Source organism: Cherax quadricarinatus, chromosome 7 (genome assembly GCF_038502225.1).
Source record: "Cherax quadricarinatus isolate ZL_2023a chromosome 7, ASM3850222v1, whole genome shotgun sequence".
Lineage (NCBI taxonomy): Eukaryota > Metazoa > Arthropoda > Malacostraca > Decapoda > Parastacidae > Cherax > Cherax quadricarinatus.
The window spans coordinates 36,062,139-36,089,735 of record NC_091298.1 but is presented as its reverse complement, the minus strand read 5'-3'; positions in this window follow the sequence as shown (position 1 = coordinate 36,089,735).

Below are 27,597 nucleotides of genomic sequence, written 5' to 3'. Positions count from 1 at the left end.
GGAGGGTGTATAGAGGAAGTGAATGAGGATTAAGGGTGTATGGAGGAAGTGAATGTGGATGGAGGGTGTGTCGAGGAAGTGAATGAGGGTAGAGGGATTGTGGTGGAAGTGAATGAGTATGGATGGTGTATGGAGGAAGCGAATGAAAATGAAAGCTGTATGGAGGAAGTGAATGAGGATGGAGCTCGTATGGAGGAAGTGAATGAGGATGGAGGGAGTATGGATGAAGTAAATGAGGAAGGAGGGTGTATTGAGGAAGTGAATGAGGATAGATGGTTTAGGGAGGAAGTGAATAAGGATAGAGGGTGTATGAAGGAAGTGAATGAGGATGGACGGTGTATGGAGGAAGTGAATAAGGATGGAGGGTGTATGGAGGATGTGAATGAGGGTGGAGGATGTGCGGAGGATGTGAATGAGGATGGAGGGTGTACGGAGGAAGTGAATGAGGTTGGAGTTTGTATGGAGTAAGTGATTGATGATGGAGAGTGTATGGAGGAAGTGAATGAGAAAGGAGGGTGTATGGAGGATGTGAGTGAGGATGGAGAGTGAATGAATAAGTGAATGATATTGGAAAGTGTATGGTGGAAGTGAATGATATTGGAAAGTGTATGGTGGAAGTGAATGAGGATGGAGGGCGTATGGAGGAAGTGAATTATGATGGACGGTTTAAGGAGGAAGTGAATAAGCATAGGGGGGTGTATGGAGGAAGTGAATAAGGGGGGACGGTGTATGAAGGAAGTGAATGAGGATGGAGGTTGTATGGAGGAAGTGAATTAGGATGGAGGATGTACGGAGGAAATGAATGATGATGGAGAGTGTATGGAGGAAATGAATGAGGATGGAGGGTGTATGGAGGAAGTGAATGATGATGGAGGGTGTATAGAGGAAGTGAATGAGGGTGGATGGTGTATTGAGGAAATGAATGAGGATGGAGGGTGTATGGAGGAAGTGAAAGAGGATGGAGGGTGTATGGAAGAAGTGAATGAGGATGGAATGTGGACGGAGGAAGTGAATGATGAAGGAAGATTTATGAAGGAAGTGAAGGAGGATGGAGGGTGTACGGAGGAAGTGAATGAGGATGTAGGGTGTATCGAGGAAGTGAATGAGGATGGAGGGTGTATGGAGGAAGTGAATGAGGGTGGAGGGTGAAAGTAGGAAGTGAATGAGGACGGAGAGTGTATGGAGGAAGTGAATTAGGATGAAGGGTGTATGGAGGAAGTGAATGAGGATGGATAGTGCATGGAGGAAGTGAATAAGAGAGGAGAGTGTATCGAGCAAGTGAATGAGGAAGGAGTGTTTATCGAGGAAGTGAAAGTGGATGGAGGGTGTATGGAGGAAGTGAATCAGAATGCAGGGTGTATGGTGGAAGTGAATGAGGATGGAGGGCGTAAGGAGGATATGAATGAGGATGGAGGGTGTGTGGAGGAAGTGAATGAGGATGAAGGGTGTATGGAGGAAGTGAATGAGGATGGAGGGTGTATGGAGTAAGTGAATGAGGATGGAGGGTGTATGGAGGAAGTAAATTAGGATGGAGGATGTACGGAGGAAGTGAATGATGATGGAGAGTGTATGGAGGAAGTGAATGAGTAAGGAGGGTGTATGAAGGAAGTGAATGAGGATGGAGTGTGTATGGAGGAAGTAAATTAGGATGGAGGATGCACGGAGGAAGTGAATGATGATGGAGAGTGTATGGAGGAAATGAATGAGGATGGCGGTTGTATGGAGGAAGTGAATGATGATGGAGGGTGTATGGAGGAAGTGAATGAGGGTGGAGGGTGTATTGAGGAAATGAATTATGTTGGAGGGTGTTCGGAGGAAGTGAATGAGGATGGATGGAGTATGGATGAAGCGAATGAAAAAGGAAGGTTTATGAAGGAAGTGAATGAGGATAGAGGGTGTATGGAGGAAGTTAATAAGGATTGAGAATGTACGGAGGAAGTGAATGAGGATGGAAAATGTATGGAGGAAGTGAATGAGTATGGAGGGTATTTGGAGGAAGTGAATGATGATGGAGGGTGTATGGAGGAGGTTAATTAGTGTTGAGGGTGTATGGAGGAATTGAATGAGGATGGAGGGTGTATGGAGGAAGTGAATGAGGATGGAGGGTGTATGGAGGAAGTGAATGAGGATGGAGGGTGTATGGAGGAAGTGAATGAGGATATAGGGTGTATCGAGGAAGTGAATGAGGATGGTGGGTGTATGGAGGAAGTGAATGAGGATAGAGGGTGTATGGAGGAGGCGAATGAGGTTGGAGGGTGTATGGAGGAAGTGAATGAGGATGTAGGGTGTATCGAGGAAGTGAATGAGGATGGTGGGTGTACGGTTCAAGTGAATGAGGTTGGAGAGTGTATGGAGGAAGTGAATGAGGATGGAGGGTGTATGGAGGAAGTGAATTATGATGGACGGTTTAAGGAGGAAGTGAATAAGGATATGGGGTGTATGGAGGAAGTGAATGAGGATGGACGGTGTATGGAGGAAGTGAACGAGGATGGAAGGTGTATGGGGAAGTGAATTAGGACGGAGGATGTTCGGAAGAAGTGACTGAGGATGGAGAGTGTATGGTGGAAGTGAATGAGGGTGGAGGGTGCATGCAGGAAGTAAATGATGATGGAGGGTGTATGAAGGAAGTGAATGAGGGTGGAGGGTGTATTGAGTAAATGAATGAGGATGGAGGGTGTATGGTGGAAGTGAATGAGGATGGAGGGTGTATGGAGGAAGTGAATGAGGATTGAAGGTGCATGGAGGAAGTGAATGAGGATGGAGGGTGTATGGAGGAAGTGAATGAGGATGAAGGGTGTATTGTGGATGTGAGTGAGGATGGAGGGTGTATGGAGGAAGTGAATGAAAGAGGAATGTGTGTACAGCATGTGAATGAGGAAGGAGTGTTTATCGAGGAAGTGAAAAAGGATGGAGGGTGTTTGGAGGAAGTGAATGATGATGGAGGGTTTATGAAGGAAGTGAATGAGGATGGAAGGTTTATGGAGGGAGTGAATGAGGATGTAGGCTCTGTCGAGGAAGTGAATGAGAATGGAGGGTGTATGGAGGAAGTGAATGAAGATGGAGGGTGTAGGGAGTATGTGAATGTTGATAGAGGGATTATAGAGGAAGTGAATTAGGATGGACGGTGTATGGAGGAAGTGAATTAGGATGGAGGGTGTATGGAGGAAGTGAATGTGGATGGAGTGTGTGTGGAGGAAGTGAATGAGTATAGAGGGAATATGGAGGAAGTGAATGATGATGGAGGGTGTATGAAAGAAGTGAATGAGGATGGAGGGTGTATATAGGAAGTGAATGAGGATGGAGGGTGTATGGAGTAAGTGAATGAGGATGGAGGGTGTATGGAGGAAGTGAATAAGGAAGGAGGGTTTATGGAGGAATTGAATGAGGATGTAGGGTGTATCGAGGAAGTGAATGAGGATGGAGGGTGTATGGAGGAAGTGAATGAGGATGGAGGGTGTATGGAGGAAGTGATTGAGGATGGAGGGTGTATGGAGGAAGTGAATGAGGATGAAGGGTGCATGGTGGAAGTGAGTGAGGATAGAGGGTGTATGGAGGAAATGAATGAAAGAGGAGTGTGTGTAGAGCATGTGAATGAGGAACGAGTATTTATCGAGGAAGTGAAAAAGGATGGAGGGTGTTTGGAGGAAGTGAATGATGATGGAGGATGTAGGGTATAAGTGAATGAGGATGGAGGGCGCATGGAGGATATGAATGAGGATGGAGGGTGTATGGAGGAAGTGAATGAGGAAGGAGGGTTTATGAAGGAAGTGAATGAGGATGGAAGGTTTATGGAGGGAGTGAATGAGGATTTAGGCTCTATCGAGGAAGTGAATGAGAATGGAGGGTGCATGGAGGAAGTGAATGAAGATGGAGGGTGTAGGGAGGATGTGAATGATGATAGAGGGATTATAGAGGAAGTGAATTAGGATGGACGGTGTATGGAGGAAGTGAATTAGGATGGAGGGTGTATGGAGGAAGTGAATGTGGATTTAGTGTGTGTGGAGGAAGTGAATGAGGATAGAGGTAATATGGAGGAAGTGAATGATCGAGGGTGTATGAAGGAAGTGAATGAGGATGGAGGGTGTATATAGGAAGTGAATGAGGATGGAGGGTGTATGGAGGAAGTGAATAAGGAAGGAGTGTTTATGGAGGAAGTGAATTAGGATGGAGAGTGTATGGAGTAAGTGAATAAGGATGGAATGTGTCTGCAGGAAGTGATTGAGGATAGAGAGTTCATGGAGGATGTGAATGAGGATAGAGGGTGTATGGATTAAGCAAATGAGGCAGGAGGGTTTATGAAAGAAGGGAATGAGGATGGAAGGTGTATGGAGGAAGTGAATGAGGATACAGTGTGTATGGAGGAAGTGAATGAGGATGGAGAGTGTATGGAGGAAGTGAATGAGGATGGACGGTATCTGGAAGAAGTGAATGGGGATGGAGGGTGTATGGAGGAAGTGAATGAGGATGAAGGGTGTATGGAGGAAGTGAATGATGATGGAAGGGTTATGGAAGAAGTGAATGTGGATGGAGGGTGTATAGAGGAAGTGAATGAGGATGAAGGGTGTATGGAGGAAGTGAATGATGATGGAAGGGTTATGGAAGAAGTGAATGTGGATGGAGGGTGTATAGAGGAAGTGAATGAGGATGAAGGGTGTATGGAGGAAGTGAATGATGATGGAAGGGTTATGGAAGAAGTGAATGTGGATGGAGGGTGTATAGAGGAAGTGAATGAGGATGAAGGGTGTATGGAGGAAGTGAATGAGATGGAGGGTGTATTGATGAAGTGAATGAGGATGGACGGTGTATGGAGGAAGTGAATAATGATGGAGGGTGTATGGAGGATGTGAATGAGGGTGGAGGATGTATGGAGGAAGTGAATGAGGAAAGAGGGTTTGTGGAGGAAGTGAATGAGGATGGAGAGTGTATTGAGGATGAGAATGAGGATGGAGAGTATATTGAGGAAGTGATTGAGGATGGAGGGTGGATGAAGGAAGTGAATGAGGATTGAGGGTGTATGGAGGAAGTGAATTAGGAAGGAGTGTTTATTGAGGAAGTGAATAAGGAAGGAGGGTTTATGGAGGAAGTGAATGAGTAAGAAGGGTTGATGGAGGAAGTGAATAAGGATCGTGGGTGTATGGAGGAAGTGAATGAGGATGGAAGGTGTATTGAGGAAGTGAATGAGGATGGAGAGTGTATTGAGTAAGTGAATGAGGATGGAGAGTGTATTCAGGAAGTAAATGAGGATGGAGAGTGAATTGAGGAAGTGACTGAGGATGGAGGGTGTATGGAGGAAGTGAATGAGGATTGAGGGTGAATTGAGGGAGTGAATTAGGAAGGAGTGTTTATGGAGGAAGTGAATGAGGAAGGAGGGTTTATGGAGGGAGTGAATTAGGATGGAGGGTGTATGGAGGTAATAAATGAGGTTGTAGGGTGCATGGAAGAAGTGAATGAGGGTGGAGGGTGTATGTAGGAAATGAATTAGGTTGGAGGGTGTACGGAGGAAGTGAATGAGGATGGATGGAGTATTGATGAAGCAGATGAAGAAGGAGGGTTCATGAAGGAAGTGAATGAGGATGGAGGGTGTATGGAGGAAGTGAATGAGGATGTAGGGTGTATGGAGGAAGTGAATGATAATGGAGGGTGTATGGAGGAAGTGAATGAGTATGAAGGTTGTATGGAAGAAGTGAATGAGGATGGAGAGTGTATGGAGGAAGTGAATGTGGATGGAGGGTGTATGGAGGACGTGAATGAAGGAGGAGTGTGTATGGAGGAAGTGAAAGAGGGAGGAGGGTGTATGGACGAAGTGAATGAGGACGGAGGGTGTATGGAGGAAGTGAATGATGGTAGAAGGATTACGGAGGAAGTGAATGAAGAGGGAGGGTGTATAAAGGAAGTGAAAGAGGTTGAAGGGTGTATGGAGGAAGTGAATGAGGATAGAGAGTTTATGGAGGAAGTGAATGTGGATAGATGGTGTATGGAGGTGTGAATTAGGATGGAGGGTGTATGGAGGAAGTAAATGAGGATGTTAGGTAAGACACATATGCAACAGTTAGGTATCTTTATTATGAAACGTTTCGCCTACACAGTAGGCTTCTTCAGTCGAGTACAGAAAAGTTGATAGAAGCAGAAGATACTTGAAGACGATGTAATCAGTCCATCACCCTTAAAGTTTTGAGGTGGTCAGTCCCTCAGTCTGGAGAAGAGCATTGTTCCATAGTATGAAACAATATGGAGATTAAGTGACAGGATGGAGCCTTATATATTGCCAAGAGGTGAGACGTAGGTCACTAGAAGAGGTAAGAACTCAGATGTTGAGAGGTCAGGTCCCTCTCAAATCCAGCCGCTCTCACTAGTGGAAGTTGTCGAAGTTGATTGCAGGTCTGTACCAAGATACCCTTGTGTTGCAGTGTCTGACAGATTGAACATTAAAATGGTATAAAATACCGACAGGTTGTTAGGTAAGACACATATGCAACAGTTAGGTATCTTTATTATGAAACGTTTCATAATAAAGATACCTAACTGTTGCATATGTGTCTTACCTAACAACCTGTCGGTATTTTATACCATTTTAATGCTAAATGAGGATGTAGGGTGTATGTAGGAAGTGAATGAGGGTGGAGGGTGTATGGAGGAAATGAATTAGGTTGGAGGGTGAACGGAAGAAGTGAACGAGGATGGAAGGAGTATGGATGAAGCGAATGAAGAAGGAGGGTTTATGAAGGAAGTGAATGAGGATGGAGGGTGTATGGAGGAAGTGAATAAGGATGAAGGGTGTATGGATGAAGTGAATGATAATGGAGGATGTAAGGAGGAAGTGAATGAGGATGGAGGGTGTATGGAAGAGGTGAATGAAGATGGAGGGTGTATGGAGGAAGTGAATGAGGATGGAAGGTGTATGGAGGAAGTGAATGAAGGAGGAGGGTGTATGTAGGAAGTGAAAAAGGGAGGAAGGTGTATGGATGAAGTGAATCAGGATGGAGGGTGCATGGAGGAACTGAATGATGGTAGAAGGATTACGGAGGAAGTGAATGAGGATAGAGGATGTATAGAGGAAGTGAATGAGGTTGAAGGTTGTAAAGAGGAAGTGAATGTGGATGGAGGGTGTGCCGAGGAAGTGAATGAGGATAGAGGGATTATGGAAGAAGTGAATATGTATGAATGGTGTATGGAGGAAATGGATGAGAATGAAGGGTGTATGAAGGAAGTGAATGAGGATGGAGGGTGTATGGAGGAAGTGAATGAGGATGTAGAGTGTATGGATGAAGTGAATGAGGAAGGAGGGTGTATTGAGGAAGTGAAGGAGGATGGATGGTTTATGGAGGAAGTGAATAAGGATAGAGGGTGGCTTCAGGAAGTGAATGAGGATGGAGGGTGTATGGAATAAGTGAATGGTGATGGAGAGTGTATTGAGGAAGTGAATGAGGAAGGAGGGTGTATTAAGGAAGTGAATGATGATAGAGAGTTTATGGAGGAAGTGAATGAGGATGGAGAGTGTATGGAGGAAGTGAATGAGGATGGAGGGTGTATGGAGGAAGTGAATTAGGTTGGACGGTTTAAGGAGGAAGTGAATAAGGATAGGGGGTGTATGGAGGAAGTGAATGAGGACGGACCGTGTATGGAGGAAGTGAATGAGGATGGAGGGAGTATGGAGGAAGTGAATTAGGATTGACGATGTACGCAGGAAGTGAATGAGGATGGAGAGTGTATGGAGGAAGTGAATGAGGATGGAGTGTGTATGGAGGAAGCGAATGATTATTGAGGGTGTATGGAGGAATTGAATGAGAATGGAAGGTGTATGGAGGAAGCGAATGAGGATGGAGGGTGTATGGAGGAAGTGAATTAGGAAGTAGGGTTTATGAAGAAAGTGAATGAAGATGGAGGGTGTATGGAGGAAGTGAATGAGGATATAGGGAGTATCGCGGAAGTGAATGATGATGGAGGGTGTATTGAGGAAGTGAATGAGGATGGAGGGTGTATGGAGGAAGCGAATGAGGTTGGAGGGTGTACGGAGGAAGTGAATGAGGATGAAGGGTGTATGGAAGAAGTGAATGAGGATGGAGGGTGTATGGACGAAGTGAATGAGGGAGGAGGAAATATAGAGCAAGTGAATGAGGAATGAGTGCTTATCGAAGTGAAAGAGGATGGAGGGTGTATGGAGGAAGTGAATGAGGATGGAGGGCTTATGGAGGAAGTGAATGATGTTGGAGAGTTTATGGTGGAAGTGAATGATAATGGATGTGTACGGAGGAAGTGAATGAGGATGGAGAGTGTACGGAGGAAGTGAATGAGGATGGAGGGTGTATGGAGGGAGTGAATTATGATGGACGGTTTAAGGAGGAAGTGAATAAGGATTGGGGGTGTATGGAGGAAGTGAATGAGGATGGACGGTGTATGAAGGAAGTGAATGAGGATGGAAGGTGTATGGAGGAAGTGAGTGAGGATGGAGTGTGTTTGGAGGAACTGAATGAGGATGGAGGGTGTATGGAGGAAGTGAATGATGTTGGAGAGTGTAAGGAGGAAGTGAATGAGGAAGGAGGGTGTATGGAGGAAGTGAATGATGTTTGAGAGTTTATGGAGGAAGTGAATGAGAATGGAGGTGTATGGAGGAAGTGAGTGAGGATGGAGAGTGTATGAGTAAGTGAATGATAATGGAAAGTGTATGGTGGAAGTGAATGATAATGGATGTGTACGGAGGAAGTGAATGAGGATGGAGAGTGTACGGAGGAAGTGAATGAGGATGGAGGGTGTATGGAGGGAGTGAATTATGATGGACGGTTTAATTAAGGAGGAAGTGAATAAGGATTGGGGGTGTATGGAGGAAGTGAATGAGGATGGACGGTGTATGAAGGAAGTGAATGAGGATGGAAGGTGTATGGAGGAAGTGAATTAGGATGGAGGATGTACGGAGGAAGTGAATGAGGATGGAGATCGTATGGAGGAAGTGAATGAGGATGGAGGGTGTATGGAGGAAGTGAATGATGATGGAGGGAGTGTGGAGGAAGTAAATGAGGGTGGCGGGTGTATTGAGGAAATAAATGAGGATGGAGGGTGTATGGAGGAAGTGAATGAGGATGGAGGGTGTATGGAGGAAGTAAATGAGGATTGAGGGTGTATGCAGGAAGTGAATGAGGATGAAGGGTGTATGGAGGAAGTGAGCGAGGATGGAGGATGTATGGAGGAAGTGAATGAGGATGGAGGATGTATGGAGGAAGTAAATGAGGATTGAGGGTTTATGAAAGAAGTGAATGAAGATGGAGGGTGTATGGAGGAAGTGAATGTGGAAGTAGGGCATATCAAGGAAGTGAATGAGGATGGAGGTTGTATGGAGGAAGTGAATGAGGATGGAGGTTGTATGGAGGAAGTGAATGAGGATGGAGGGTATATGGAGGAAGTGAATGAGGATGGAGGGTGTATGGAGGAAGTGAATGATGATAGAGGGATTATGGAGAAAGTGAATTAGGATGGAGGGTGTATGGAGGAAGTGAATTAGGATGGAGGGTGTATGGAGGAAATGAATGATGATGGAGGGTGTGTGGAGGAAGTAAATGAGGATAGAGGGATTATGGAGGAAGTGAATGAAAATTGAGGGTGTATGAAGGAAGTGAATGCGGATGGAGGGTGTATGGAGGGTGTATGGAGGAAGTGAATGAGGATGTAGAGTGTATCGAGGAAGTGAATGAGGATGGAGGGTGTATGGAGGAAGTGAATGAGGATGGAGTGTGTATGGAGGAAGTGAATGATGATGGAGGGTGTGTGGAGGAAGTAAATGAGGATAGAGGGATTATGGAGGAAGTGAATGAAAATTGAGGGTGTATGAAGGAAGTGAATGCGGATGGAGGGTGTATGGAGGAAGTGAATGAGGATGGAGGGTGTATGGAGTAAGTGAATGAGGATCGAGGGTGTATGGAGGAAGTGAATAAGGAAGGAGGGTTTATGGAGGAAGTGAATGAGGATGGATGGTGTATGGAGGAAGTGAACGAGGATGGAGGTTGTATGGAGGAAGTGTATAAGGATCGAGGGTGTATGGAGGAAGTGAAAGAGGATGGAGGGTGTCTGGAGGAAGTGAATGAGGATGGAGGGTTTATGGAGGAAGTGAATGAGGATGGAGAGTGTATTGAGGAAGTGAATGAGGATGGAGAGTGTATTGAGGAAGTGAATGAGGATGGAGAGTGTATTGAGGAAGTGAATGAGGATGGAGAGTGTATTGAGGAAGTGACTGAGGATGCAGGGTGTATGAAGTAAGTGAATGAGTAAGGAGGGTTTATGGAGGAAGTGAATGAGTAAGGAGGGTTTATGGAGGAAGTGAATAAGGATCGAGGGTGTATAGAGGAAGTGAATGAGGGTGGAGGGTGTCTTGAGGAAGTGAATGAGGATGGAGGGTTTATGTAGGAAGTGAATGAGGATGGAGAGTGTATTGAGGAAGTAAATGAGGATGGAGAGTGTATTGAGGATGTGATTGAGGATGGAGGGTGTATAGAGGGAGTGAATAAGGAAGGAGTGTTTATGGAGGAAGTGAATGAGGAAGGAGGGTGTATGGAGGAAGTAAATGAGTAAGGAGGGTTTATGGAGGAAGTGAATGAGGATCGAGTGTGTATGGAGGAAGTGAATGAGAATGGAAGGTGTCTGGAGGAAGTGAATGATAATAGAAAGCTTATGGAGGAAGTGAATGAGGATCGAGGGTGTATGGAGGTGTGAATGAGGATGGAGGGTGTATGGAGGAAGTGAATGAGGATAGAGGGTGTATGGAGGAAATGAATGAGGGTGGAGGGTGTATGGAGGAAATGAATTAGGATGGAGGGTGTACGGGGAAGGTGAATGAGGATGGAGGGAGTATGGAGGAAGTGAATGAGGATGGAGGGTGTATGGATGAAGCGAATGAGGAAGGAGGGTTTATGAAGGAAGTGAATGAGGATGGAGGGTGTATGGAGGAAGTGAATGAGGATGGAGGGTGTATGGAGGAAGTGAATGAGGATGGAGGGTGTATGGAGATGAGATCTGTTGGAGTGGGTTCAGGTGCCTGAGGTGGCTCTGGATCATCACTTTCCACCGAAGGATACCCTGAACCGGGGCAACTAGCGTGTTTGTGGAGGAAACCATTAGAGTTGAGACAACGAGGCTGTAAGCATGACCGACACTTGACTCTTCTAGTATTGCAAGCCCTGCCATTTCCCTGGCTGCTCGCTTCCTCCTGGTTGGCATCCATCTGCTAGACTAGACAGTAGGAGTGGAGTATGACATGCTGGGTGGGTATGATGCTCTGAACTTGACGAACTTGACCGTGGTGGCCTGGTGGAGTTTAAGGGGCTTTTGAGGGGCTGGGAGGGGAAGGGGAAAACTTCCCCTGGGATTTGGGTGTGGGAGGCGCTGGTATTTAGGTGGGGGAGTAGAAGGTTGTTGAGTGGGACTATCCGGGGGAGTACAGTACACATGGACTTGCACAATATATATATATATATATATATATATATATATATATATATATATATATATATATATATATCGTGCCGAATATGTAAAACTGGTCAATTAGCAGGAACTCATTTAAAATTAAGTTTTTTCTAAAATTTTCTCTTATAGGTTTAAAGATATATTTTTTTCATTAAAGTTAATGTAAAAATTTTGAATTTTGCACCATAAGAATCTTAGAAAACTTACCTAACCTTATTATAACGAGAACAATTTATTTTAGCCTAACCCAACTATATGTATTTTAGATTTGTTTACAATAATTTAATTCTAAATAGCAACTCTCATCTTGCCATATAGGACAAACGAAAATTTGTGTATGCAATAATTTCGCCAAAATCATTCTGAACCTAACTAAAAAAATATATTTCACTGTGTTTATTTAGTATTAAATTATTGTAAACAAATCTAAAATATATATTGTTTGGTTAGGCTAAAATAAATTGTTCTTGTTATAATAAGGTTAGTTAAGTTTTCTAAGATTCTTTTGGTGCAAAATTAAATTTTTTTACATTAACATTAGTGAAAAAAAACATATCTTTAAACGTATACGAGAAAATTTTAGAAAGGACTTAATTTTAAATGAGTTCTTGCTAATTGACCAGTTTTACATATTCGGCACGTCATGTTTGGCTTCCAGTGCATTAGTCATGAAGATAGTTCCCGAACGCTTGAGAGATGTGGTAGTAGCTCAAGACCCCAGGTTTACTGAAACAGAGATTCGGTGGGACACCCTTACAGACTCCTCCCGTAGACCAGCTCCTCCCAAAGAGCACAAGCAGTCCCACTGAGAAAAACCGATCATGGAAAAAATCGCCAACACAATGCTTTCCAATGCTTCAGGAAAGGACAAAGCTCGTCTCCTGGCAGTGAAGGCACCACATTCAGGAGATTTCCTGTTAGCTGTTCCCAGTTCCTCCCTGGGCACCCGTCTCGACCCACAGGCCATTCGGATTGGTGTTGCTCTTTGCCTAGCCGCCCCACCCTCACCGAACATAGGTGTATTTGCGGCAGGGCGACAGCTGATCAATTCGGACTTCATGGTCTCGTGTGTCACACAGCAGAAGGGAAGTATGCCAGACATGAGGAGGTCAATGACATCATAAAGAGAAGCCTCGCCACAGCCCGTTGCCCAGCTCAACGGGAACCCCAAGTACAGAGGTCTGATGGAAGTCAAAAGCGTCCTGATGGAGCCACTATGCTACCCTGAAGGATGGAAAGCAGATTGCCTGGGACTACACCTGTGCCGCCACATTAGCAGACACCTACTTGCCATACTCCATAGTGGAAGGTGGTGGAGGTGCCAGCCACAGAGAGACCCAGAAGATCCGAAAATATGAAGACCTTCCCCCTTGCTATAACTTCATTCCAATAAGGTCGGAGACCCTTGGAGCATGGGGCAAGTGTGCTCTAAAGTTCCCCAAAGAGCTGGGTGAAAAGCTCATCATAGAAACCAAGGACCACAGGGCAACCAGCTTCCTCTTTCAGAGACTCAGTGTTGCGATCCAGAGAGGAAATGCCTGCAGCATTCTGGGAATGCGGCCCACCGCAGGGGAGCTGGACGAAGTATCCGAGATGTAGCTCTGGGTTACCTATGTTGTTTTACTTTCTGTTGTATTTTTGTGAATGTTTGGCCAATGTATTTTGTCTTTAAATAAAACATACTTGAAATATAGGGGGTGGTAGGAGAAAATTCTCAAACAGCTTCAGGGAGAACCTTGAGTTTTCCCTGAAGCAATTTATTCTTTTCTCTGAGGATGAGGGTCCCCAGAACAGTTCTAGAGGTTGTACCTCCCTGTATATATATATATATATATATATATATATATATATATATATATATATATATATATATATATATATATATATATATATATATATATATATATATATATATATATATATATATATACATATATATATATATATATATATATATATATATATATATATATATATATATATATATGTATATATATATACATATATATGTATATGTATATACATATATATATTATTGTAAACTTATCTAAAATATATTCAGCTAGAATAGGCTAAATTAAATTGCGCTCGTTGTAATAAGGTTAGTTAAGATTTCTACGGTGTTTTTGTACGAAATTATTAACTTTTACATTAACATAAATGAAAAAAATTATATAAATTAACAGGTCCAACGTTCTATCGCATGAATTATCAGGCTTCTAATAGGGATAGGTAAGATCTGGAATCAGTACTTCTGTTCACGTATTCCACTGACTCCAATTTAGCCCAGGAGCATTAACAGTAAATCTATTCTTACCTCCCTCAAAGCCATAAACTCAGATTAATTTTTAATTAACAGTTGTATATGAATAAACAGTAGTATGGACAGGAGGCTTGAACCTTGGTCTCGTGATTAACAGTTGGTGCTTCTGATGGAATACATGCACAGAAATACTGTTTCCAAATCTTCGCTACAGGAGCCCGGTAGCTCAGGCAGTAGAACGCTGGATCTAATAATCTTAAGAACTCACTTCGATCCTCCGTCTATCAGTCTGGGATGTGCTGAGGTATCAGTATCGGTATCGGCGCGTATCGGCCGGTTTTATGGCATCAGTATCGGTTGCTTTTGAGGCACCTGTGGTCGGGTTTTCTAGAACCTTTCAAGACTTCCCAAACCTGGTTACGAATTCTGCTGACTGTGATCTCTCTTTGTATATATATATATATGTGTTTTTGACACACTTATTTTGTAAAATTGTGTGATTGGCACCTACACTGCCTAAAGTCATAGGAAAAATAATTTAGATTATGATACACCGCTACTTAGTGTGTGTAGCTGACCTGATGATACTTTCTCTAGGTATTATATGGAAAACAGTTTATTTAATGACGGTGGTAATTTAAAATTTAAATAGCTCAAAGTGAAAGCAAATCTTTGATATAATAATGCCACCTAATAATGAAAGTTTGAAGCCTATCAGAAAAGGCATTCTCCAGCAATTAATCTTAATTCATTGATTCATTTTGTTTTTTAATTCAGTAAAATTTCAAATGTGGAAGTACACTGTCAAGTGTCATCCCTCCAGTGGGATTCGTAAGAGTCAGTATTTTGCAGCGTGTCATTATTAACCCTCGTTGTGGGTCATTTATGGTCAGCCTCGTAGGAACATAAATATTTTATGAAAGACGTTATGGCAGGCTTTCCGCTTGATATAAATAATAAAGTAACATCACAGAACAGTGCTCACGGGTTGCATAGTCATATATTTGGTCTTATGTGTTTAAATGTTTCTTTATTATGTATCTTTATTAAGAACGCAAGAAACTAATAAAACAAATTGTTTGATGTAAAGTATTTGATGTCACAAGTCCTTCTAAGAAAGGAATGTAGATTAATTCAGAAATGGGGAAAAAATTGCTTTAAATGTCTGACATTTAGATAATATTGGCCCTATTGGGCTGATCTCTCCTCCTAATGCCATTTTTTTTTACAGAATGTTCTAAAATGCATTTCTGTGCATGCTTTTCTCACCTATTAGCTGGATAGAGTCATGTATTTAAGATAAATAAATTATTGCACGTAGTAACAGCCATTAATGCAATAAAACAAGGCCAAGCTGCAGCATGTCCAGTAGTACGAAGGGAAAACATGGAACCAGCGAGAGGATTGAGGAAGCAAAAATACTCTGGTCATTCTCCTGTTCAGAGTTACTGTTACACTTTTTCTAAGACCGACGGATGGGTGACTCTCACACCAGCTCTAAAAGGTTAACTTCTCAATTTATATTGCAAAGGGTACTTGGTCGGTCCATGATTATTATCTGGGATTAAAAAAAGATCGTTCATATGTAATATATCTTTTATTGTGGTGTGTTATAACTGGTCATTTTTGTTATGATACGACAATCTAAGCCCCTTTAAAGGGCAGAGGCAAATATTTTCGCCTTTGAACACATGCACTTTTGCGCGTGTCATCCTACTCGTGCCATGCATCTGGATTCCCGTTCTTTAATTCTAACCAATCACAAGCCTTCCCTAAGTCGCTTCAGCTAAGTGGTGATGGCATTTGCTGGCTTCCCAGTGGTTGAGAGAACTAAATGTAAACACTTGTGGCTTGGCGTCGTCCAGAGAGGCTTTTTTTCCATCTAATGTCACTAATATACTCTTGGATTTTACCCTCAACAATGTCGGTAAGTACTGATTGTTGTGTTTAGTGCATACATGAATAGTTTAGGCATATTTTGATATATACATAAAGTCCGTGTGAAGCATAATGTGAGTGTAGCATGCAGTTGAAAAAAGTGCAATAAATGAAGGGCGGAAATTTTCGCCTCTGCCCTTTTAGTGACATAGTCCACTTTTAGTAAAATAAATATTTGTAAAAAAATTCTATTGCATGTATGAATTCTGTAGTGGTCTGGGTGTATACAGAATGTTTTTATTGTCCTTCCAGATCAATGAGAAATTGTTTTACAGGGAGCCCTCCAACACCACTTGTAAATATGAACAACTAAAGTGTAATGAACACTTGTCAATGCTCAATAATAACCCACATGGAGACAGAAGCTCAGGAGATTATTTGATCTGTAGATTTCGACTTGCTTCTGGGATCTTTTTAACAGATGAGAAATACACAAATCAACTCTTCTCCTTACTTTCTGTCTTCCTGTAAATATATTTAAACATAATTTTTATGCTAGCTACATCGGAATATATTAGCATTAATGATCGGTCTTTATACCAGTTGGCTGCTGTGATCGCTTCCTGTGGTATATATAGTGTTATATAGTACAGTATAGTATAGTATAGTATAGTATAGTATAGTATAGTATAATATAGTATAGTATAATATAGTATAGTATAGTATAGCAGAGTATAGTATAGTATAGTATAGTATAGTATAGTATAGTATAGTTTATTAGAGTACAGTAAAGTATAGTATAGTATAATATAAAATAACATAGTATAGTATAGTATAGTATATTAAAGTAGAAAACAGTATATTCCCTAAAGATGAGCTTTGAAGTTAGCTAAGGTAGGAAAAGAGCTTCCTGTAAATTGGCTCATGTAGAAAGAAGGTACTCTGGTTAATACCGATGCATCAAATTTTCGCAAATAGATCAGCGGGCGATAATACTGGCTCCTGGATAACATTAAGGAAACCCTAAAGCTCGGTTAGAACCCTGCTGTGACTATAAAGTAGGTTAGTGGTGCATAAGGAGATGGTGCATAAGGTGAGACCTCCACCACTGATGACCCAAATAAAGATGGACGTTGTGGGGGCTGAGGGGAAGGCTGTGGGGGTGAGGTTAAAGAAATGAGAACGAGGGGAAAAGTAATGGGGGTGAGGTAATGGCTATAGGGCTGAGGTGGAGGTTGTGGTGGTGAGAATAAGAGAGGCTGAGAAAGAGGGTAAAATGGTAAGAAGGAGGAGAGGACAGCATTAATGGGGGGGGGGGCTGTTGTGGTTAGGCGGTGACTGTGTGTGGTGGGGATTCTTGTGAAAGGATGGAGAGGGTGTTGTATAAGGGAAAGTTCTGGTGGTAAGGAGAAAGCTTAAGACTGAGGAAGAAACTATTGGGGTGTAAGGGGCGAAGGAAGGATGTGGAGGTGATTCAAGTGATGAGGGAAGGTTTTGAGGATGGGAAATGTGTTTCAAGGGTCAGAGAAAGCAACAAGGTGTAGCTACATAGCTACTCAGGGACTGCACAGTACCTAATCTGTCTTGGATCCAATTACATTTTGAATAGGGAGAATGAACCTTAGTAATTCATGAAGAGAAAAATAACAGGAAATGGCAGGCTGTGAGAGCTGCCACGTTACTCCACTTCTCCACATGTCAACAGCAATACATAACATATCAAATTTTTCTACACAAAAGGATATTTTACTGACATCATGAAAAATGCTGAGAAAATAGACACATATGCAACATCTGCGTATATTTAATTTGTAGATGTTTCGTTTCGTCTTTTCTATATACTTGTACAGCCTTCATATTATGTCCTTGCATTGTATTGATGAAACCACTGGAGGGCGAAACGTCTTCAAATTAAAGATGTTGCACATTTGTCTTATTTTTCATCTTGTCGGTCATGTATATCATCCATACATCATACATACACCTGATTACATAGACTCCAGGCTGAGGGATTGATTACCTCAATCTCCTTCTGATCTGCACCACTCATCATTGTACTGGACTGATGAAGCCACAGTGTGGAGAAACGTTTCATCAGTAAAGATTCCCAAGTGTTGCACATATGACTAATTAATCAACTTCTCGGTTCTCAGAACCATTTATCTACACTCATCTGATCTGCTTAAATATGTTCATAACTGGTGTATCCCTCTTAGAAATTTGGTATTGTTAACAGTGTACATAAAGGCCATTTTGCCACTTTTAATCTAGAAATGGAATAGTATTATTTTGCATTAACACTTTATTTTTCCTTGATGCTGATGAGGGCTCTTGATCCGTACTGGTTTATCGCTTTGTCTTGATTAAAATAAAACACGTGTGAGCAACAATAGTCTTTAAAAGCTTATTCATCTTAAGAAATAAATGAAAAATGTTCGGGTTTTAGGGTGCAAAATATTCATTAATTGATGTTTGAATCTTCTGGTCGATTTTAAACCTTTGATGCTGACGTATTTGCCATGATTTAAGGTTGTGAAGTACGGCTATTTTATTATTCAAATCAGTCTGTATGCAATAACTGTAAAAAGTCTCTTTTGATCAGGAACGGATCAGTGTATGACATAACTGGATTATCCTCACCTAGAGTTTACCTGGAGAGGGTTTCGGGGGTCATCGCCCCCGCGGCTCGGTTGAAACCAGGCCTCGTTGTGGATCAGGGTCTGATCAACCAGGCTGTTACATCATGTTTGATCATTTAATAAAACTTAATTGATTTCTTATACACACATACTTTTAAACCTTAAACAAAGATAAATTTTACTTACAGAAAACGTTTGACTTTTTTTTTAATCTGTATTGGTTCTAATTAATCTTTTTTTTAAATGAAGCTGTGGAAATTGAAATATAGCTTTTCAAACCATATGTTCTGAGTGCTTCATTCAATTGCCTTCACCCTTCAACGCTGACAACTTGTTAACCAAATTCTAAGCTGCTTCAAACTTAGCACTTGTGTATTTTAGGATATTGATCCCTTTATCAAAACAAGAGAATTCCACTATAGTTGTATTGAAGAAAACATGTATTACTATTCATGTGATAACTTTTTAATACCAAATTTGACTTGCTTTAGTATTTTACTCTAATACATAAGTACATTAGAAACTTATGACGCACTCTCAGTTAATATGTTCGGATGCACTGACATACAGAGTCCTCTGAGTTTTGTAATACATTTCTCAGACCGAGCAGCGACCGAAATACATGTGTTACGGGGATGTTATGAAAAGTATAGGTAGGAAAGACACTAACATAGTTGTTATGGTAGCATATTGTAATAACAAAGACGGAGCGGAGCCTCTCCCAGGTCTGCTTGCTGCCTCCAACCTAGTCGTGGGCGGAAATCAAGTGACGAGCTTGGTGCACAAGGCGATAGTATTATAGTGGTACTGGCAAATGTATATACATGTACTACACAAGTATTGCACCACTGACAGATGTAGATATGGCTGCACTTCGTAGGGTTGAGTTTCACTTGATTGGTACCTATGAATTATCTACATTTAAGTACTGTTTGACATGGTTTAGTTCCAGCTTCGATGTTACTTAAGATTGTTGAATTACAGCTTTTGCACCACCTCACGTTATTTACTAATGCACTGTCAGATTCATCCTAATTATATCTGTCTCCTGGACCTTTTGAAGGTGTTGATATGTAGTTTCTCGCCGCTCGAGAATATCCTTACTTTATCTTATTCGATAGAGGTCAGTTGTAACGAGGTGCTACTTGTCCTGAACTGTGTTAGGGGATTAGAGTAGAGAGTTATAGAGCACCATGGTGTGCTTCTGTAGTGTCCTACAGTCTGGGTTCAAGGTGATGAAGGAGGTTCATCTTAAGGAGGAAAATAAAAAAAAACTGAAAATTTGCCTGGATAAGTATGCAAACAACGTCAGGTGGTTGGAGTTAATGAAGGGAAACAGATTACCAACAGTGAGGAGCAGTATCAAAATGGTATACAATACCGATAGGTTGGTAGGTAAGACACATAGGCAACGGTTAGGTAACTTTATTCCGAAACGTTTTGCCTACACAGTAGGCGAAAACGTTTCGGAATAAAGTTGCCTAACAGTTGCCTATGTGTCTTACATACCAACCGGTGAGGAACAGAGTAGTAGCCGTTACAAATGGGTAGAAATTGCCAGTAAAGAAAGAAACATTTAAGTGAGAAAGATTAAAAGAACAGATTCGGAGGTAGGAAATCGCTTCTCTGTTCACCAGGAGGAAGGTAAGAATATCCTTCTGGTCAGTGACTCACAGGTAAGATAAGTTGACCGTGCTTATGTAACAGAGATAGGAAGGTGAGACAGAGGGTGTGTTTCCAAGGAACTGGTGTTGGTGACATAATCAACAGATTGGATAATATCATGTTGGGTAATGGGAACAAACCCATTAACTGCCTCAGTGCTGCTGGAAATGATACTGGTAAGGACAGGAGACAGGAGCTACAAGATAAATACAGGACGCCTATAGATTTAATTATATCATGTGTAGTATATTGCTTAGAAGAGCAGTGGGCAGTGAATGGATGTCAAAGGGCAACTGGAGCAAATTGTTGGCTAGACAGGTACTGCAAAGAACTTGCAACTGGGATAATTTCTATGGCAAACATGATTTGTATGCAAGGGATAGGGTGCATCTCTCTGGTCAGAGTTGGTAGCGTTAGCCAACTCTGTCAAAGATACTAGTATGGGAGTGTGTGTAGAACAAATATGTTACACTACAAAAGATGAAAGTGGAATAAATTGCCAGAGTACCTCAAGAATTTGCTCAAAAGACGTATCTCATCATAAAATTGCTACTAATAAATGCAACGGAACTAGTCGACAGAGTAGAAGCATAAGAAATATGACATTTAAGATTAACACCTGTGCATAAAACATAAATATTATTGCTATAAGGGAAACATAATTAGACCTGAAAGATAGAGAAATGCCTTCTGAATGCCGCATACAAGGCTATAAATTATTACACACTAATGGGGTTGATAGGATGGGTGGCGGAGCGGTGGTGAATATGAGAGAAAATTTAAATCGTTGAGTTAGATAAGATATAAAATTAGAAACGACAGACACTGAATACTTGTGGCTACAGTTTCAGTTGAGACGTGAAAAACTAATCATGGGAGTGATTTACAGACCCCAAACCTTGATAGGGAACGCGGTAAACTTCCATAGGGCGAAATTCTTAAGGCATCTAGATACGAAAATGCTGTGTTAATGAGAGATTATTTCTTTAGACAAACTGACTGGAGTAATTTTACAGGAAATCTTGAGTCTAGCGACTTTCTTGATACGATCCAGGATTATTTTTTTTAAATCGTTAGTGACAGAACCAAATAGAGGGAATAACCTGTTTGACTTGATTTTTGCCATCAAAGAATCACTAATTAATAATCGTGAAGTTATTGATGAGTTTGAGGAAAAAGATAACAATTCACTGTGTTTCAGAATATAATGGAATTACCTTAGTAACTACAACCAGGTCATTCTCCCTGACTTCAGCTTGGACGATTTCATAGGACTGAGAAATTATCTGGGTGGGATTAACTGTTATGATCTGACTGGTCATTTTCCTGAGGGGAGAAATCAGAGTGAGGGCACATCACAAGTGTTCCACATGGATCAGTAATTATCCCTTTGTTGTTTACAGTATACATATAAAAGCATAACTGAGGGAATAAACAGCGACATAAACAAGTTTGCCGATGACACCAGAATACATCGTCGGATTAACTCTGATGAGAGCAATAGAGAGCTAAAAGATCTAAGTAGAGTGATGCAGTGGACAGATAAGTGTTAGATGTAGTTTAATTATTCAAATGCAGAGCTCTACTCCTTGAAAAGGTAAATAACAATGGAGCTTATAAACTAAATATTGTAGATTTTAATCACTCTGAAAGCGAAAAAGATTTAAGAGTTCTGGTTAACAGTAATGTGAAACCAGTAATCTTGGCTTGGTTTCATATCAAGAAGTATAAATAACAGGAGTCCTCGTTTTTCTTCAACTCTAAATGCCGTTGGTTAGGCCTCATTTAGATTATGGTACACAGTTCTGGTCACCGTATTACAGAATGGACATAAATACACTAGAAAATGTAAAGAGAATGATGACAAAGTTAATCCCCTGTATCAGAAATCTTTCATACATGGATAGACTGAGGGCTCTGAATCTGCACTCCAAAAAGGTGTAGAATTGGGAGGGATATGATTGAGGTGCATAACTGGAAAACAGGAATAAATATAGGGGTATGTAAATAACGTGCTAAAAATAAATGACATGACTCGTAGCAATGTGTTCATGTGGGAAAAATATAGATTTTGAAAGAATGTAGGAAAACATTGGTTTGGTAAGAGAGTTGTAGATTAGTGAAACTAACTTCTGATTAGCGACATCGAAACTAAAACCTTGTGCAACTTTAAAAATAGTTAGAAAAATACTGTACCAGTACTCCTTCCTTCTTAGGTGTGTGTGAATTAAACTTGCTTAGTATTGGCCAGTAGGCCTGCTTCAGTGCTCCTTCTAATGTTCTTAAATTGATTTACTGGATTATGCTTCAGCTTGTGGGCCTATTGATACTTTTAAATTTTATCATATGTGACATATTTAAAATTTAAGCAGCTTATCCGGGAAAAAAGTATAATTTTCACGACATATACAAAGTTTGCAAAATGTATTTCGTCGGGTATGTTTTCGTCAGTTTCGACTCTCTTATTTCCTGGGTTGCCATATATGTTCCAGAACTCGTTTCTTCGATATTCTCTCTTGAGTCTTTCCAATGTCTTTTCTATCTTGTAATTTTTATTTTATTATTATAGTGACTAAAATTATCAATCACTTCGCCCATAGTCACTCTCCTAACAACTTTCCATCTGAGTAGTGGTTTCTTATGACGGAGAATTGGACTTAGATATCTAAAATGACTTACAAATTCACCTACTTCTAACTCTGATGGCCATCTCAGCCTCTTGAACACTGGAGGACTTAGTTAATGTCCAGCGTGAAACATGAGCTGTGAACCCCACTTTAACTTTGTCCACGTCAGCAACACCCAGCAAAAAATTAACTGGAAATTCATGTCAAGTAGAGAGTCAGCTTGAGCATCAACTGTTAATGTTACTGAGAAGAATCATGAAAGATCTCCTTCTCTTACACGGAAAACACAGCTTGTGTTATTGATCTTAGCATAATGTTCCTCTTCAAAGGTAGAAATTAATTTTTAGTGTTTGTTAATATGTTCTTCATTCTTTAGAGTGATTTTTTTTCATATAGATGTTTGTTTATTCAACTAAAGGGTATGTGATTTTTTTTAAGTTTTCTGAACCTTTATCCTTTGGTTCAGTTTAATATACTCTTAATTTGATCTTCATTTTCTTATTTTCACAACCCATGTACGTAAAAATGATAAAGTTATTTCACTTATATAAGCTTCTGTTGTATAGCTTCCATACCTAAATAATTATAAAGTGACATCATCTGAGACTCATGACAGTCTTGGTCTACAGTTCTTGGTCCAATAACGTAAACAATATAGCAGCCACTCAGCCATGGAACTTAGAAATAACATGATTTTACAACCAGCTATGATCTTACTGTTTCATTCCATTGCTACTGAAGCTGTCATGCTACAGGCAAGTATCATTTTGTGCCACCAAACTTTGTTTTCAATATTCTGCAATTTAAATTTACTTTTCCATTAGCAATTTTAATACGCCATTACCATTACGGCACGCAGGGGCTGAATTAGTGGCGTACATTACCGTTATGGTGCGAACCCCTGCCCTTGGGTGTGGCCAATGAACTTCAATTCAAGGAATGTGAATATGCTCAGATTATCAAAGAGAGGATCTCTCTCTCCCTCTCTCTCTCTTTCTCTCTCTCTCTCTCTCTCTCTCTCTCTCTCTCTCTCTCTCTCTCTCTCTCTCTCTCTCTCTCTCTCTCTCTCTCTCTCTCTCTCTCTCTCTCTCTCTCTCACTCACTCACTCTCTCTCTGGTGTTATGATCTGCTTGAGGAGAATGTTCTTTTTTTTTAGATATGCACCATTTTTAATTAGTTTATTAAGCTGCCTAGCTAACATTAAGCCTGAAAAGAATGATGTAGACAACTTAAATGTTACCTAATGAAACAAAATAATTGCAAATACTTGTAAACATTATTTAATTTAAATTAAAAATTAAAAATAACAAGGCAGGCTAAAGTAACTGCTATTCTAATGTTATGAAAAATCAGATTAATTTGGAAATTTTCTAACAGTTAGCCCTGAACTTAAATACAGAAGCATAGTTTTGCAGGCAGGTTATCATGATAAATAATTCATTGATAAAATTCATTCAGAACACTGTCAACTAATATAAACTGAGTGCCGAAGTGGCTAGTTGTAAGAGAGTAACAGTAACAGAGTTACTATCACGACTACACAAGGGCAGATGTTCCTCGTATAAGACCATTATACTGTTCGTCTCCACTTGTTGACAAGTTCGGTTGCAACACCACAAAGAAACTACGGACATTGAACACCTTAACTACTGCTCAGTTCTCCCTAACTTTTCAAGTCCTTCGGAATATTCACCTCTGACAGAAACTGTAAATGTTCCATTCCCAACGGGTTCTGCTGGAACCCACACATGATAGGTTCTACTGGAGCCCACACATGACAGGTTCTACTGGAACCCACACATGACAGGTCTTACTGGAACCCGCACATAACAGGTTCTACTGGAACCCACATCTGAGAGGTTCTACTTGAACCCACACATGACAGATCCTACTGGAACCCGCTACATGCTAGGTTCTACTTGAAGTCACACATGACAGGTTTTACTGGAACCCACACATGACAGGTCCTACATAATCCCTCACAAGTAAGGTCCTACAGAATCCTAATACCAGATGCCCTAAGGGATCCCTACAAATGACTGGCATTACAGGATATCAGACCTAAGTTGACTTAAGGATCCTTACAACTGAGTGGTCTTAATAGATATCAACAATTGATACGTCCTGCAGGATCACTACAACCGACAGATCCTAAAAGATCCTTACTCATGAAAAGTTTAACAGGGCAAATAAGTGAAATGTCCTACAGAATCACTTTATATGAGAGTCATACGAGAACCAATACCTAACAAGTACCACAGGATCACTACACCTGATAAGATATATAAGTATTTACATTTGGCAGGGGTTGCAAGATCTATACACCAGATATCTCCTATAGTATTTTAAACCTGAAGGGACTTATACTATTCTGAAACTTGTTAAACTCTACAAACTCCTACAAACTGAATAAAACTGCAGGGTTTCTGCGCCCAACACTTCTCAGATGAGTGATAAGCTTCACTTCTCCTACATGATCCAGACACGTGACAGGTTATACAGGAACCTACACCTGATTGGTTCTCATTAAACCCGACACAAATGACAGGTTTAAATAACCCTTCATTTGGCAAGTCCTACAAGAAAAACATTGCCCATTCCTGGCGGGCCATTTGAGTATCCCTACATGTGACTTGCTTTACAAGATACGTACACGTGAAAGGATAAACAAGAATATGACACATCCAGAGGATACCGTAAAACACATTTCCTTCTGTTATAAAATGCGATATCTATATAGTATAACATCTCCAGAGAACACTATGTAGAAATCATACGAACAAACAGAGACGAGAGGGATGCTTCCTGGACTAGCAGCAGATGGAGAGAGAGCTATTTCTCGTCCATAGGTTTCACATCAGGTGATATCACGTGACTCACCCGAGGTGCGGCAGAGACGCCGGCAGGTACGTTAGCTACGCAGTTTGCCAATGCTAAAAGCCAACCACAACTCTCGAACAGTGGGCACAGTGAGATGTAAATGTTGCATCCTACTTCCTGACATAGCTAAGTCAAATAATAATATAATAAAGTAAGATATTTTCAGTCTAGCTATTAATGAAAATATCGGCAATACAAAATTATATGACAGACAATATATATTAAAAATACATAGTGGAGCTAATCTTTTAATCTAGGAATAACTCCACACATGACTGACCCTGAAGGTTCGACATAGGGAACAGACCCTTCATTATCTGTTTGCCTGACATGACCTAAAAGGGTGATACATCTGACACGTCCTACAATATCCCTACTTCTGACAGGAGCCACATAATCCTTGCATCTGACATGTCTTACATTATCCCTAGACTCGGAAGATTCTACGGATTCTCTACACTTCACAAGGTCTACAGAATTCTCGCACCCGATCTACGATCAGCACTCTTGACAGGACCTTCAATGTTTCCTAGAGATCCAAGAGTATTCCATTCTGGCCATGTATTTCATTATTCGATTATGTTACAGGTCTTCTAGGATACTCTTCGGACATGTCTAAAACATCCTTACATCTGACACAGCCTAAAAGTTCGAAACAATTTACAGATGCTGCAGGATAGAAAATCCTGACAGGTCAGTCTGCAACCCTACTCCTGGCAGGTGTGCTGGAGCCCCTTACTCGGGGGTTCCAACATTCCACAGGATGTTAGTAAAAGAACACAAGTGCAACTAATATGGTATTTTATTGTGGAAACATTTTGCTCTCCAGGAGTTTTGTCGAGCCCTGGAGAGCGACACGTTACCACAATAAAATGCCATATTAGTTGCACTTTTGTTTACTTGGAGTTTACCTAGATCGACGCCCCCTCGGTCCGGTCTGGGACCAGGCCTCCTAGTGGATCAGGGTTTGATCAACCAGGCTGTTACTGCTGGCCGCACGTAAACCGACGTACGAACCACAGCCCGGCTCATCAGGTACACCTAAATTCATACTGACTTTAGGTTTCTGTCCAGCGCTTTCTTGAAGACAGCCAGGGGTCTATTGGTAATCCCCCTTATGTATGCAAGGAGTCAGTTGAACAGTATTGGGCCCCTGACACTTATTGTATTGTCTCTCAGTGTACTCGTGGCGCCACTACTTGACATTGGGGGAATGTTGCATCTCCTGTCCAGTCTTTTACTTTTGTAACGAGTGATTTTCGTGTGTAGGTTTGGTACTAATCCCACTTGGATTTTCCAAGTGTATATTATCACGTATTTCTCTTGCCTGCGTTCTAGGGAATACAAATCAAAGGACTTCAGCCGTTCCCAGTATTTTAGGTGCTTTATCGTACTTATATGTGCCTTGAAATTTCTCTGTACATTCTCCAGGTCAGCAATTTCACCTGCTATGAAAGGGGCAGCTATTGCACAGCAGTATTCCAGCCTAGGGAGAACAAACAATTAAAAAGAATCATCATGGGCTTGGCGCCCCTAGTTTTGAAGGTTTTTTCATTATCTATCCTATCACTTTTCTAACAGATGAGGTAGATACATTGTTGTGGTCTTCGAAGGTGAGATCCTCTGACATTATCACTCTCAGGTCCTTCACATTAGTTTTTCGCTCTATTGTGTGGTTAGAATTTGTTTTATAGCCTGATAATTTTTTTTCATTTCCTCAAGTTTTCCGTATCTGAGTAGTTGAAATTTCTCTTCATTGAACTTCATATTATTGTCCGCAGCACCATTTAAAGATTTGGTTCATGTCCGCTTTGGAGTCCTGCAGTATCTTCGATGGAGGTCACTGTCATGGCAATCCGGGTGTCATCTGCAAAGGGAGACACGGAGCTATGGCTTACATCTCTATGTCAGATATATGGATGAGGAACAGGATGGGAGAGAGTACTGTGCCTTGTGGAACAGCTGCTTTTCACTGTAGTCGCCTCAGACTTTACTGTTTACTAATACTTTTCTGTTATATTTGTTAGGAAGTTATAGATCCATCTACCGACTTTTCCTGTTATTCCTTTGTCACGTATTTTGTGCGCTATTACACGATGGTCACACTTGTCAAAGTCTTTCACATAATCTTTCTATACTTCATCTGCATTTTGTTTATCCTCTATAGCATCCAGGACCTTGTCATAGTGGTGC